This window comes from Crocodylus porosus, unplaced genomic scaffold, assembly GCF_001723895.1.
Source record: "Crocodylus porosus isolate Cpor-Errol unplaced genomic scaffold, CroPor_comp1, whole genome shotgun sequence".
NCBI classification, from domain to species: Eukaryota; Metazoa; Chordata; order Crocodylia; family Crocodylidae; genus Crocodylus; species Crocodylus porosus.
Window position 1 is genome coordinate 7000307 of NW_017728949.1, and position 5022 is coordinate 7005328.

Sequence of the window (5022 nt, forward strand, 5' to 3'; positions counted from 1 at the left end):
GCTCCCACAAGCAGCTGCAGCGGTGAGCAGCAACCACCCACAGGTGCTGCCAGCAGCATTGACGGCACTTCTTTCAAGGGGTGCACTGCCAATCTCAGGGGTACACTTGCACCCGCATACAGCCCCTACACGTCGCCAATGCTGATTATCTATTATTAGACCAACTCAAATAGTTGGAAAACTATTAACACTATTGACCTAAGCTTTCAGGGCACTACATCAAGTTATTAGAGGACTAATTGATTTTGCAGTCACAACTGCTAGTTATTATTTTCTATTATTTTGAGGTATGTTCTTTTTTATTATCTATTTCATCTTTTAAGATGCTTTACAGAAATAAAAAAGCAGGGTCCCCAGCCAAAAGGATTTACTACCTCAGCTCCAGTTCAGGATGGCAGTAAAAGCAGCTGCCCTTGCTCTTGAATAATCTTGAAGGACTAGAGCCTAAATCAGAAAATTATACATGGAAAAGATAACAGTGTAAGTAGGGAAGTGAATTGTAAAGATTGAAAATACCGAAAGACATTGGAATAATTTTGTGCAAGAAGCGTTTATGTTCCAATGTTAAGGATGGGGTAGAGCAGACAAAAACAAGTATGTAGTACAGGAATCAAGGTCAGCAGTGAAAAAAAGGACAGAAGCAGGCTTTGGAAGGAAGGGGAATTTGAAAGATAAGTGAGAATTGTTGAAACTATTCAAGGTAGAGTCAGTACAAGTTAGGGGAGGATGGAGAAAAACACAAAAGACAATCGTAGGTAAAGCTGACAGTGGAAGTAACAAAGAGGAGAGTGACAAAAACTTAAGGTGTTTAGATGTAGCCGGGGCAAAGTTGTGCAGGATCTTCAAAGTGACAAAGAGAAAGTTGAATTAAATAAAGTAGCAAAGAGCCAAATTTTTCTTAAGAGATAAATAATGCAAGAGTCAAGAATTCTTGCGGTGAAAATTTTTAATGGACCAACTGTATGGTTGATAGAACCATAGGCAAGCATTCAGGTATCACATCACCTTTCCCCAGGACTGAGACAGAAGCAGACATGACTGAGCTAAATATCAGATGGAACAAAACCTTGTTAAATAGGGTCATTATCACCTGTGAAGTGCAGGGGTTGGGGTATCAGGATGATTATAATGGGCCATTACATCTTTGCCTGTGTTAAATCCCTGGTAGTTAGTGTCCAATAGGCTGATGAATTTCTGTTCACACACACACCTTGTAAAGATTTTGGGGGGAATTACCTTGAGCACTGGAACTATCAGGTCAGAAGAAGAGTGATTTTCCTATGAAAAATGTTGTCTTACTACCTGAGTTCTAATGTCTCTGTCCTTTATCTTTTTTTGGTGGTTATTAATTTTGCTGCACAGTTTTTGTCTGGTTTCACCCATACAGTTTCCATGAGGGCAATGGATGAGGTAGTCCACATTTTGGGATAAGCATATGTCTGATCCATGGATTCTGATGGTTTTGTAGTGGAGAGTGTTGATTGTTGTGGCAGCAGAGATCTACTGACAGATTTTGCATTTATTGTTGATTCTTAAAGATATAAAGTAATTTTCAGTGGACACCTTTACATATGCATTAATGTGCTGTAAATATGGCACATTAAGTTTAGTACCTGTAATAAAAGGTACTAACTTAATGTACCATAACTGGCACTATTGCGCATTAGCGTCGGCTCGTGTCTTTTGCATGATTGATACTAATGCTCAGTAGACTAATTCTACTGCACATTAGTGCGTTAGCATGGCTTTCACATGGCTTTAGTCTACTGTACTTCTGGCATCTTGTGTAGATGCACCCAGTAGCAATAAAAAAATTGGGATGCAGAGATGATTTGGTAAACTAAGGACATGTCTACATGAGATGCTACTGCACAGTAGTTACTGTGCATTTATTTAGTACTTGTATAATCAAGTGTTAAATAAATGTGTAGAAACTGGAGTTACTGCACAGAAGCACCAGTGAACACCTTTTAAGTGACACTGCTGTGCAGTACCCTAGTAATACTGCACAGTAGCTTTTTTAGGACTGTTGGTGCTAAGACACGTTACTGCGCAGATTATTTTGCTACTGTGCAGTCAGCGCCTCATGTAAATGCACTCAAATATGTGCTTTCTGCCTGATTTAGTTTGAGAAAGCAAAAGGATATCCAGGAGGAATTTTAGGAGATACATAAGGCTGTACAAAGAGAGAGATATCCGAAGAGGAAGAGAGACAGCAGCATAGAAACAGAAAATGAGAGTACCTAAGTTATCAGGAATGTAAAAGCAAATGAAGGAGCCCCGGTCCAATAACAAATCCTTGGGGAACAAGAACAAAAGGAGAAATTAGAGAACATAGTAGTGTACTTAAGGGGAGGTGACCAAGACAGATGCCACAAGGGCTGCCTTAATCTGGGGAGGGAGGTAGAACAAAAATAACTATGACTGCAATGGTAGCAGATCTCACCACTGTGTTCAGCACTGTTGCAGCTACCCTAGAGGCCACACAGTTGCCCAGGGCATGGAACTGACCTGCTATATCCCTGAGATGACAGATCTACACAGCCCATGAACAGATCTAGACTTTTGAAAAAGGGAGTGCAGTTGGCGAGGTGCGTCCTCACATATAAAATAACACATTTTTCTCCAGTTAAAAATAAACCTGAAGCTTTACTAATATGTTAGGGGCCTAGGTCTGTATTATTCATTTTAAGATTGAAGCAAAAACGAATATAACTTCATTGGAATGAATTAAAAACAATCTATAGGCCTAGGCAACTGGTAGGGGGAGCATGGGGGGACATGTGCCCCCCTGACAGGGCTGTCCCCGCCACCACCAGCCACATCTGCAGGTGCTCACCAGCCTTGTCGATGCTGCCACTGCTGCCGCTCCCACTTCTGTGGGTGACCCCCCCAGACTCAGGAGGCACCAGTTGCCTATGCTTATAGGACTGTGAAATAGGCCTGTTTGATGCATTTTGGGAACATGGGCCTTATGCCCACAAAGCAACGGTTAGCTTTCCCTGTAATTACCTGCCACACGAAAGTCTGTGGGGGAAGGGGCCATGGGAGGAAGGGAGTGAGGCTGGGGCTGGCACTGGGCAGGGACTGGGCTCGGGGCCAGGGTCCACTGCACCCATGCAACTGCCCCTTCCCCCACATCAAGGGGTCATTACCCGGTGCCAGCGTCCACTGTCCCCCAGCCCTACACTGGCCCTGGTTGCCTTCCTGCACCAGAACCGGTTTGGCCGGCTGTGGCACCACACCAGAGATGGAGCCCGTGGGACCCCCACCCCACCCCATCTAAGTCATCCCTGGAAAGTGCCCGATGGATCCTGCAGAGTCCTGGTGCTGGGGAGCCAAGGCCCCCTCCTTCCCTGATCATTGTGCAGGGCAAGGGCAGGCTACAGCTGCGAAGTGAGCTGGGCTCTGCCTGCTCTGCACCTTGCTGCAGCCTTTGAAAGCAGCGCACCGCCATGTGTGTCCCTTAACTGGCCAGGCCAAGCCAGGCAGCAAGGCACATGGCGCTGTGCCATGCCACTTTCAAAGGCTACAGCAAGGCGCGGAGCAGGCAGAGCCCAAATTGCCTTGCAGCTGCAGCTTGCCCTTGCCCCTTGCAAAGATTGGGTGGGGACATATGCCCCCCTTGGCTCCCCAGCACCACAACTCTGCAGGAGCCACTGGGCTCCGCTTAGCCCACGACCCAGCCTGGCCAGGGCTCCATTCACCATGAACGGGGCCCTGATCAGGCTGGGTTGTGGGGCAATCAGAGGCCTGCTGCTCATCCAGGGCTGCAGCACACTGGGACCAAGGGGTTGGGGGAACATGCTGCCACACCCCCAGCTCCTCTGCAATGCACGCAGCGGCAGGAGTCGCTGGGCTCCAATTGCCTTGTGACCCAGCCCAGCTGGGGCCCCATTCTCCATGAATCAATCCCCACAGTGCACCACAGAGCTAGGCAGGGGCAGGGATAAATGATTTGCCCCTGCCCCTACTCTGCACCCTTCTGCACTGTGGGAATCTTGATCTCCCCACCCAAGTAGAAACCTTATCTACCTGCCTCTGCCTGCTGTGCTGAGCCACTGTTCCCCCTGCTGCAGCAGTCTGCAGGCGGGTTGCCCAGCAGCAAACCTGGAAGCACCACCAGTGCTTCTCTCAGTGGGGGCACAGCCAATCTCGGTGAGTGCGCGTGCACCACCTACACATTGCCAATACGACATGGCTGCCTTACAGCAGCCCCAAGCACATGATGAGAAGCAGGCCCAAGGCGTGGGCTGCTGCCAGCCCAGCTCAGCTTCCCAATTCGGCAGATGCTGAGTGAAGGGACAGGGCCTGCTCCTCGCAGGTGGGCCTGGGGGCAGCCCTGTGCATGCCTTCAGAACCAACCAGGCAGCAGAGCCATGGGAAGTTGGCACCAGGGTTGAATTACTGGGGAGCTGGGGGGAAGGGGCTGAGCCCCACATAAGAGATGAGAGGCCCCCCTGTATCACTGTAACTTGCAGGAAGGGTCTCCGATTATATTAGAGCATGGTGATGGACAGCCCAATTTTTTTTGCAGACCCCCGGGGACTCCAAGTGCAATGGCTGCCTGGGCTGCAGGAGCCAAGGGCGGCGGGGCCTGGGCGGCACATCTGATGCCCCCACAGCTCGGCACTTCGCTCATCTCCGTGCGCACTCGGAGACTCCCGCGCCCCGCGCTTCGGCTTTCTCCGTGCCCCTTCGGGCCCCTCCGCCTGGCGCGCGGCGCTGCCCGGCCCAAGCGCTTCGTGAGGCCTTCGGGCGTTTCCGCCTTCGGCAGCGCTCGGGCGTTTCCGGCAGCACTCGGGCGTTTCCGCGCGGGGCCGCGGCGCGCTCGGCGCTTGCTCCCTGGCTGGCGCTCCTCAGTCGGCCGCTGCCTGCCTGTCGCCGGGCTGGGAGAGCCCGTGTGTGTGAGTGACGCGGCGGAGGTGTAGTTTGACGCGGTGTGTTACGTGGGGGAGAGAATAAAACTGCGGCGAGATCCGAGGCGCGAACGAAAGCAGTGACGGTGCCGCGCGGAGCCGG